An 11,316-nucleotide genomic window follows, 5' to 3' on the forward strand; every position below is an offset into this window, starting at 1 on the left:
ATTCTCCAAGAGAGATATCGTGTGGCTCTACGCGTGCCAGCCGTGATGAGAAATAAATTGATTATGTTGTTCTTTTCGTGATTTGATAAATTGATTTCTCTTGCATACTCGCTCAGTAATGTGGCTTAATGTATGATTTTCGTGTTCAAATTTGGATGATTATTTTCAATTTCGAGCATTTATTATCGATATAATCATATTGTTATTATCATTATATCATATTTTATATTATATACAAGAGTACGATTCCTAGACTAGTTTTGCAACATAAATCACGTACTCCTCATGGATCGATGCGCCTTTCTACGAAATTACACGGAGAAGCCCGTAATTCTGACGCAAGCACATGCGGCCAAGTAGAATTCACAATGGGCGTAGATCGAGAACGTCGCTATTAAGGATAATAGAATATGCAACGAATCATTTTCCCACAGGTAGGAACGAAGACGCTTGCTTCTTCCACTTTCTACCCGAAATAGGATTTCGCAACTTATACTATCCAATAGAGAGTCTTTAACTGGCGCAACCAGTTTAGTGTCGTAATTATTGCACATCTACACACTCGCGCATTGTTCATCTCGCATATCTTTTCTTAAAGATTCATCGCTGCGAATATAACTCTTTTAATAATGGACCTTTTCATAAATGAACCCTTTAAGAATCGCTTGGAGTTATTTATGCTGGGCACTGAAAAGCTGGTGCACGATACCAGCTTTCTGTCACGAATAGCCGCACGACAGCGAAGTGTTGATAGCAGTATGTCAGCCGACAAACACTGATGTTTCTCGCAACACAGCGGAAGTTATACCTACCTTGTTTTGTCAGCATGTTAAAAGTCAAATTAAACTTGTAGGTACCTTAAGCGAAACGCTAACCGGAATAGATAGTGATCTAAACAGCTTAGAACAAATAAGAACTATATTCAATAAAATAAATAAGGGATAACAAGAGAGAAAAATAGAATAGTATTAATAACAGCTTTTTAATATTCATTAAGACACATTCAATCTCTAAATTCTTATTTTATATTCATAATAGATTACTCGAGATGTCGTTTAATCCCAAACAAGTTTTGGGAAAAATTATTAATGATATCGGTACTTATCTCTGATTGCAATTATTATTAACCAGTAGAGATAACATATTAAATAATCAAAAGGATTATGATGGTTGCCGCGATTTACTCGTTTTCTTCCGCAACAAAATACTTGAATTCCCTCAACACGAGTGCGATCTTTGCAGCCGACAGCAGCTACCAGACATGGATTTAATTACTTTCCATACTTTTCGTGCGGCGAGCATTGACGGTCTATTCGTTCGACGGCACGTGGAATACTTCAGGAAAGGCAAGGGATGCACTATGCATGCGCCGCGACTTTTAAATAAACTGCTGTCTTCCCCTTTGACTTTACGATAATGGGTTTGTTTGCATTCCAATTTCAAGAAGTTTAACGACGTCCTCCGAAGCGTGCGGCCCCTTCTCTTGCCAAACTTGGTACCGAAGATTCGTGGATCGGGCCTTCTATTTCCGCGGAAGCTCGTAAACGATCAGAAAGCCGTAATAATTTTAAAGCGATGGCGTAGATTTATTAAAGTTAACGAATAAAAAATAAGCCGAGCCGTATCATCATAACAATATTATAAGTTTTTATTTGTATTAGCAAACGATTCATCATACAGACGTCGTTTGGTCAAAGACGTTAAGATATGAAATTGATAGTAATAATAATATTTGATAGCAGTGTGTTAAATATTAATATAAATCTATATTGCGTAGAAATAAAAGCTGTTATATGAAAAGCTGTTATATGGCCGTACTGCAGAAATATGAGAAATATGCGTGAATGCATCCGAGTTTGTACAAGCGTACGTATATTTCTGCAATTAAAACGCGAGGATGGGCATCTAAAGTCATCTTACCATTTTAAAGCAACCATATTTTGCACAAAGTGATGCTATTGCGCATCGCATTAATAACTTTATTAACGAAAGCATAACGTAAGAACATACTCGCGTATTGTTACAAAAATGTGTAAACGCGATGGAAATCATTTTCAGCAAGGGGCCATACCCACTCGGGGTGGAAGTTCTCAAATGTATATATAATAAGGTAACAATACCTAGGTTTTTGCGGAATTGATGTACCGGGAGAAAAAGTTATGGACGTGGGAAATTCCCGCGAAGCTCGACAAGGTAACACATTCGCCAAACCCAAATTGGAGTGCGGAAAGTACGGGCGAGAGAGCGTATGGAACATGCCGGTAGCCGCGCTTCTATCGTAAACCCTCATTATCGTCATAATTATTATGCAAAGAATATAATGCGAGGCGGCGGCCTGCCAGAATACTCTCGAGATCCGACAGACTAATTTCAATGCGCGCGAATAAATTGCGGGAATAATTTTATAAAATAATTGAAATAAGAGGAAAAGCGCGAGCGCGGAGCTGCGCGCCGCACATCTTATTCGTGATTCGAAGGCTATGAATGTGTATGCATGCATGTTGTACCGAGTATACCGTTACTATCTTGCACTACCGTTACATATTTATCGCAGATATCTTTCCATTCTCTAATAGAGGTAAAATTACTTTTTCCCTAATTATTTTTAACAACTTACATCTCTAAATCATAAGAATAATATGTATTATGTTTTTGTCTTGATATGATACAGTAACGATCATACATGTTCAGCGTCTTCCGTTCTCACTTTGTTGTGGAGCAAAACGATGTTCAAGAAGACGTGTACAGACTGATCGATCGAAGACTATAGAGTTGCGGAAGATGAGGGGGAGGGGGGGGGACTGAAAAGGGGAAGGAATAATATAGCTGCGCTGCTCGGAAGAATCGCTCGGAAACGCGAGATATATTGACCGGACGCCGCTATCACGGAATCCGTGCATTAATAACGCAGCCGGTCTTTAACCCGTAAACTTTGAAACTCGGACGGGGGTGCGATTAAGAGGCTTCCATAAGGCCGTTTCGTGCTGGCCACCCTCACTCCGCTCGACTAGCCGGGGACTGATCCGCGCGGGGGAAACGAAACGGCGAAGGGAGTTATGGATGCCGTGGATCGAAGACTTCGCGTGAGACGACGGAAGAACGATCGTTTCGACGATTGCGATCGTTTGCGTTGCACGAAGTCGCGAAGCCGACGAGACAATTAGAACGGTTTATAATATTGAAGATGGTATCGACGCCGGTAATTGCGGGGTAACGAACGAATGAGCAGCGACGTTAAGTCAAAACTGTCTAACAATAAGTAAAGTCGACAATACAATTTTAATTTCCTTAAGACAGATCAACCCTTTCGCAAAGAAAAAAATTATAAGAATGATAAGATTGATTGCTTTACATGATAAAATATATAGATACAATAATTAAAGAAATCGTAACAATTCGACTAACGTTAATATAAAATGTTAATATGCTGGAATATTGACAGGGTAAATTTTTATTCTTAAATTTAATTTCTGTCGTCATAAGAATTTAAGAAATAAACATTTTTGAACGTATCAAAAATAAAACTATTTCATTTGCATCATTTTGCATAACACAACATGTATAAAAGTTAGATATCAAAAGCAATAATGCATTACGTGAAGTAAGTTATTACTAAGTAATGGCTCGTGCGTAACGTATGTGTGGTAGAGAGAGCAATGGTAGCGAGAGCTTGAAGCAGTTCGAAACAGTTTGACTCTTATAAAGATGTCAAACTGTAGCTTACGAAACTTTTATAATATACCGCGATCATTATAAGAAGAAGTCTTTGTTGGTTGGCACAATTATTTATAAGCCAATGTTTTACAATCTTATTTATCGAATAAATGTCTACGTCATCGCTTGATACTTATTTCTTCCTATCAGATATTTGCATGATCAGATCAAGTAAATTTAAGTCGTGTATATCAAAATAATAATCGTTACACAAGATAGATATTATATTTATGAAAAAATGCATTTTTTCTTTGTATAATTAAAATATTGCTCAAGAGATACCTTATTTTACATGTCAAGGTGGATAGAGTATGGCAAAATAATTATTTCCTATTTCGTGTTATCTACATACCCTATTTTCTTGTACCTTAACGTATTTTTCTTGAGATATTCAGCGCAGAATAGATTAGGATCGTCAACCAATTACTCGTCGCGTGTCTAGAGGCGGCTATCATCTACCATAGTCATCAGGTGCACATAAAAGAGCTTTTGACTGCTCTTCGTTGTCACTATCGTACCTCTTCAGCGCGCATAGTCGTTCGGTGCGGGTAATATTCAATTTCAGACATCTCTCTGCACGCGGCTGGTGCAATTTGCCTGGCCGGCCGCGGAAGAGGGAAAAACACGAATAAGAAGAAGGCGCTAGGCGAGACAAGCCGTGCCGTTCTCTCGAGAGCATCGTACGCGATTTCTTTTCTTCACGTCGTCGTCTTCGCCTTCGGCTACCCTCCTCCACCTTCCTCGCCGCCATTCTCTTCCTTCCTCTCGTTCCTCGCTCGCAATTCGAAGGAAATTTTACTGCCGCGCCTTTCGTTCTCGTGTAAACTGCAATAATTGCGAGCGATAGCGTACGCGGCTCGCGGTCGTTATGCGAAAACGGTATTAGAGAAGACGCGAGAAGATACGGCGTGGTTGCGCGTCTCTCCGCGCGGCGGAGACCAGGTGCTTCTCGACCTAGGTGCGCGCATCAAGAAGCACGCACGTGGAGAAAACAATGGTGATGGCGTAAGTCGCTCGGGGCGTTGTCGACGACGTCGGTTCGAACGTGAAATAAGCATGTGCGCGCATTTTATTGCCGCGTAAAGACCGCTGGCAGCGCCAACACGTAATGCAGCGCGCGGCCAGCGCGTTGGTCATCGATGCGGATGGGCACCGCGCACCGGACGGACCGAACGTTTCGATGCCAGATGCGTTACAGGCCAGCGCGAGCGACGATGGCCTGTCAATTATTGAAATGAGCTAATTATCGGTCCGAGCCGAGCCGCGATAAACAGCTGCAGCTTGTGTACTTTCCAGAAGAAGGAAGAGAAAAAAAAGGGTGGGGGGGAGAAAGGGAGGAAGGTGGAGGAAGATGAGAGACTTTTACGCAAAATGCTTTCTGGATGTTTACGCGCAGCGCGTGCTGCACGTCTCGCGTCATTATCCGGTAGCATGCACCGGGTGTTCGATGCGAGTTTGGCACGCTGACGCGGCCGAATTTCGGATTTCCTGAGATTAATGACGAGCGTGCGGCTCTCGTCATGACGACACGATCGATATAAAAGTCAAGAGTAATTAATTTTTTGCTACGTAGTCTTTATTATGGCCGCGGCTCGATTGCCGATAATATCGCTGATTTATGACAATCTGATATGATCCGATATCATCGCAGATGGTACCGGAATATACGACAAAGGCACGTGGATAATTATCTTTTCTTGTTTGTCAAACTTTCTACATATTGCTGTAAAACTTTGTTTACGACATCCGGGATATTAACGTCGTTAAAGAAAATATATACGTAAAACAATCTGCGGATGTAACAGTTTCAGCAATTGTGATAAATCTCACTGTCACGTGACGCGAAATTTTCTGTCGTAAAAGAAGATAGTTCGGTTTTTTTGATCAGGTGATCCAAATGAGGTAAGACGTCGTAGGAGACAAGGGATTGAAATCGTTCGACTAATGGAAGAAGAGCGAGAATGGAGAATTGGAATGGTAGAGGGTGTGGACGAACGAGAGAGGAAGGGAGAGGGAGAGAGAGAAAAGGAAACAGGAGTCGGTGGAAGAACCTTATTTCGCTCGTTCATCCGCGGGAGTGCAGATTCTTAATAGAATACTCGATGAATGTATTTCTCTTACGAGACTAAGACCGGTTAGTACTCGGAGAGCCCGAGGCTGGCGGAAGAGGAGGCGACAGCGAGGGGTGGCTACGACGACGAGGGAAGAGGAGGGGATAGGTCTGAACGTGATAATAAATCTGTGCTTAGCTCCGCGACAATGGGCCGGATGGAGGAAACGGAAAGAAGGGTTTAAGCTGCGTCCTACTTACGCCGTGAGGATATTCTCAAATGGATCGCGCCCGAAGAGCGGATTAATCCGCCAGGAAAACGGATTCCGCGAACATTCGGCACGAGGAGTACGGTTGGGTTTGATTCCCGCGCTCATACTTCGCAGGCCGCGATATCTCCGCGAGAAATCGGTGAAATGGCCCTCATTCTCTCTCGTCTTGGTGACAGTAGTGCCAGTTCACAGAGGAAAACCTGGGAGAGCTAAGTCCTCGGAGCGTCGATAGTCGAGATACGTACCATGAAGAATTTCACTTCATCGTCTCTTACAATTTCACGTGTCGTGATAATTTCAAACAGTAAACGTAGCTCTATCTCCGTTTGAGTTTTTAATGAAAACTCAAAGAAAAATTTGCTTCTCACGGGTATATAAAAAGGGTTACGGAATTACCAAGAAACGTCAGAAATGTCGCAAGTTTTCGAAACCGCACGATTTTGCAGCCTTTCTTTTTCGCCACTGGTTTTTACGACGGAGTTTTCCGCTCGTACTCGCGGATTCCAAGTTCCAGCAGAGCTTGACAGTCAGGAGTGTCACCGCGTGCATTCAGAAAATGTCGTCGGTTCGGTGTCACCCTTCCCGAGTCGTGTTCACCTGAGCAGAGAGGATCACCTGCATTATACGAACAGATAAGACAAGAACACGTAGAATGCAGGCGACTGTTGGCCGTCCTTGGCTAGGTCGAGCGTGCCTCGAGCATGCGGCATTGATTGAGCCGCATCTGTACCCTTGAATCTCAACTTTTCTTTAATGCAATTAAAATCCTAAGAGACTGAACATTTCCACAACAAGATGAAGAAGATATCACGCGGAATCTGTGATTGTCAAACTTTCTACATATTGCTGATTGTAGATTCTTTTATTCAATACCTTCGAGAGTCTGCTTCGTTTTATGCATCACTTAGTTAAGTACAAGTATTCAAAATTTTAAGCGTATGACAAGAAAATGAATACTAAATTAATCATACATAATTAACATTATATTATACATAATATTATACATAATAATCTTTCTAATGTAATGGTATGTCAATCTATACAAATACTTGTTATTCAAATGTTAATCGTCAATCGTGGCATGACAACTCATGAAATTGCAGCAAATCGTAGGTAGATATACATTAAGATTCCAAGAGACACCAGGGAAAAGGTTGTTTTGTTACCGGTCAGAACCGGTCGATGAGGTACGACGGTATGTCCGAGAAATGCCGTCAGCCGGCCAGCTGATCCTGGGAACAACGCCCCGCGACGATTTCTTGTTGGAATTAGGGCCTCCTTGATTTAAGACCGACTGACGCGTTTCTCACACCGGTCACTATTTGCAAGGACATCGGATTCGATCTTTCGATTCAGTTAAACTAGGAGTTTGGATTTGTATCAACAAATTGTTATATATAAAACAGATCGACGTAATCAAAGAAAGTATGCAGATGATCTAAAAATTAGTGAACATTTGTATTCATTTTTTTATATTAATATATATGCAATTTTTTGAAATACTTATTTGGATTATTTGAAAAATATATTTTGATATAATATGTTACTATTTATATATAATATTATATGCTTATATAAATTAAATTTAAAATTGTATGCTTATATAAATTACACAAGTTTTGACTCTTAAGTAAATTACAGCAGAAATTTCAAATGATTACATTTCAGATATAGATTTTCTGATTCGGATAATTGGTATGGTTTTATGTACCGGCGAACCAATATCGGTGTATAGGTGATACTGTGTGCTTTTTAAGAGGCGATCCGCCGAGCGGTTCCCAAGATCGTGTGTCGATTGGTCGGGATTGTTTGCGAAATTCCTTCGATAGTATTCGATGAATCTATCGAGGCATGTCGCCCGCGAGTCCGAAGGACTCGGTATGTCGTTGCCGGTCGTTAGGCGGGTCGCCTTTGCTATTAAGAACCCGCGGATAAAACCGTCTCGGGAATCCCCCAGACGAACCATCACTTAAACGTCCGGCGCGGGCGGCTCTTCTCTTTAATTGTTTACGCAATAATTAAGTAAACTTAAGTGCCCATCTCCGCAAATCGAGTAAAGATAAGCAAAAAGTTTGGCCGATTCTTGAAGCTTTGGAAACGGCTTTCAAATGTGAAGTCCAAGTACATAGAAAATTACACGTCAGTGAACTATCGCAAATAATACCTTGATATTTTTAATTCAAATTTTACAACAAGCTATTGGTGCAATGCAGATAATTTATGTCAACTATATAAGAAATTAACTGATCTATTCTTAATCTATCTCTTATTTAAATACTATTATTTTTTTAAATATGAATCATAGTATTGATTAAGTTTGCATATTTATTCTGCAAAATAAAAATACGACTTGACTTTGTATATGTTCTAAAGATTAAACTGATTTCAGATAATAATAAGAACGAGCTGGCAGTTCTGACTGTTACTTTTCGGCGAGTCCGAACAAGAGGACCAATTTTCATTTACCGCTTTACCGCGATGCGAAACGCCATTTGCAGGTAATTACAATAGCGAGACGAGCTTATTTCTTAATAGGAGGCACGCACTCCTCGTTCCTTGCCCACGTGGGACGCGGGTGGTAAATCAGGTGGGTGTGGGCTTCAACGTTCAAACAAATAGGAAGTTTGTTCGCCGGGAGTACAATAGATGGAAACCGAATGATATGTCTAACTAAATACGTTACCGTACGCGTATCAAAGGGAGAACCGAACCTTTATGATGGTTTCTGGCTGGCTCGCGTCTCCGCAGTCTGCCGCTCGCCTTTCTGTGGTCACGTGTGCACACTTACGCGCGTATATACACGTACACACGTACACACACACACACGCACGCACACACACACGTACGGATTTTACACGGGTCTGCGTCTTTGTACATACAAGCGCACTGATGCTTTCCATACGTTGCATCAATTGCAAAATTGAAATTTCAGCATCAACAATAATTACCATTGTCAACGCACCGACGCTACTTCTCGTTCGTTACCGAATCTGGAGTGGTTCTCATCTCTCAAAAGCCCGATGGTGAAGCCCCTTAATTATTAAATTCATTTTGACTCTCAACGGTCATATTGATTTAAGTTGATTTAAAAGTTTTCATATATATATATATATATATATATATATATATATATATATATGAGACGATATTTCACTACATTACTACTTTGAAACGTTATCATATTTTTCTGCTTCTAATATTTATGATAATATTACTTTTATTATAAATTTAATCTAGAAGAAAAGTAAATTATTAAGATATTTAATATTGATATCTAATCCTAATATTAATTTATTAGCTATCCATTTACTTTTTTATTTATTTTTTCATAAAACGTTAAAAGAGAAAAGTGATCACTTCACTGCGCGCAATCTGCGACCTACGATATATTTTTTATTTTTATTAAAATATTGACAAATGAACCGCATATTGAGGATCACTGATTTTGAACGTCAAATAGAGAAACCTTGCCTAAAGGTTTGGAAACATCATGAAATAGATAGGTGTTCCCAGCAAGGTAGCGCATATCACCGTTTCCAACATATTATCAGTGTGTGTGTTGCGTGCATTTACCGTTTCCGGTTTATCCACCGTGTCGACATTCAGTACCGCTGACGCCTCCGCCTATACACTAATATGTCAAAGGCAGACGAAGCAATAAGGACAATTAGCACAGCCTCTGTGACGCGATGCTTGCCATCTTCTAGATTCCATCGTTATTTGGAAAGTAGCTTCTATCTTCTGCAAGCGGTATATACTTAGAGACAACATATTGAGATGTGAAACAATTTTGGTATTTGATTCTCTCGTTCCCACGAAACGTCAAGAACGTCGTCGCTCTTTTTTCCTCCCGTTCTCTCGTCGCGAGATTGGAATTGGATAATTTCGAAAGTTTATCCGAGTCTGTGCCGAGCAACATCTCGACCGTCCGACCGGTGACAGAACTGTCAATGTTTCAATGTGCTGTCATTGATCGTGCACGATTTCGTGGTAGTGGACACTTAGAGATACGGAGAAGGATCGATAAGCTAGTAAACTAATTAGCAGGTTCGCCGACAAAGACAATCTTTCTTCGGTAGCTGCGGCAACCGCGTTCGTCGTCAAGCTTTTTACATCGGCTTTCTGCCGATGCTTCCCGCTTCCTTCTCATCGGCCAATCGCCGTGTCTTTCTTTTATTCAATTCTGCCTTCTCTCTTGGCATCACCACGCGAAGCTGTTTTCTTTTTTCACGTCCATTTGCTCGCTTTTGTCCCTAACGCCGCGAAAGGCATGGTTTCCCACGGGAGACTCCTCGAGTCACTCTTTTTATCACGTACACATAATCGCGTTAAGATCACGCGACATACATTTACAGTCGAAAACTATACTTTTAATCTTACAATAATCGCACGATTCGACTTTTTACATGAAATTAAGAATACTGAATACTGAAGAATACTTTACGTTAACAGTTATTCCCTTTCAACATTTTTTTTATATTTAATTATATTTTGTGACATTTGATCCTCTAATATTTTGTGTATCCGTTTAAAATTTCTTACGTTGAGTTCTTAATAAAAAAAAAAAAATGTAACATGATGATACATTTGTATTCTTTCTTACAGTTTTCGACTGCTTTCGACATCCTTAATGTTGGTCGACAGATGTGGGCCATCCACAACGAAAGGGTTGCCAAGCCAATAAGGGGTGGCTGGAAGATGTATGCGCTAATAATCGAAGAAAAAAGTGTCCAATGAAAGAAATTTACGGCTGGCACTAATTAAGTAAAGGGGATCCAACCAGTCGTCTCCCTTTTATCCAGTCGCACTCGCTGGCCGCCGCTGGACCGTCCCAGCGGAAGGATTAATTAATTCAGAATATATCAATTAAGAATAAGGTTTGCTTTTCTGCGTGGTGACTCTCGCGCCGTCCCTTCGCTGTTACCTCCTCTTCTATTGCAAATTGGACGTGAAAAATGACGCCTTGATTAATCTCGCGGATAATTTAAAAACGAAGGGGTTGCCGCTACGGCACCTCACCTCCACTCCCTTCGTGCCGTTGAGCCGGATAAAAATTCAAGACGCGAAATTGCCAATCAACGAAGGGTGGGCGGCTGCAGACGCAAAGGCGTCGACAGGGTGGTGGTGAACCGATTCGCAGCATACCCGACGAGTAATAACGTTAAAAAATTATCCCTCGTCTGAATTTCATCGGTTCGCTTCGACGCGCTCACTCCAGCGCTGAGTCTCATCGTCATTTCGCTCTTTCTTAATTTCTTCAGTCTGTGCTAATTCGCAGGA

The 11,316-nt window shown here is 40.9% G+C and overlaps 1 protein-coding gene across 1 annotated transcript in view; it reads right to left on the reverse strand.

Annotated features, from left to right (window-relative positions):
• LOC105422581 (uncharacterized) overlaps positions 1-11,316 on the reverse strand; it is a 532,825-nt gene that overhangs the window by 89,748 nt on the left and 431,761 nt on the right. The gene's annotated exons all lie outside the window — the stretch shown is intronic.

The sequence above is a fragment of the Pogonomyrmex barbatus genome, unplaced genomic scaffold, assembly GCF_055798465.1.
Source record: "Pogonomyrmex barbatus isolate J1 unplaced genomic scaffold, ASM5579846v1 scaffold2, whole genome shotgun sequence".
NCBI lineage: Eukaryota > Metazoa > Arthropoda > Insecta > Hymenoptera > Formicidae > Pogonomyrmex > Pogonomyrmex barbatus.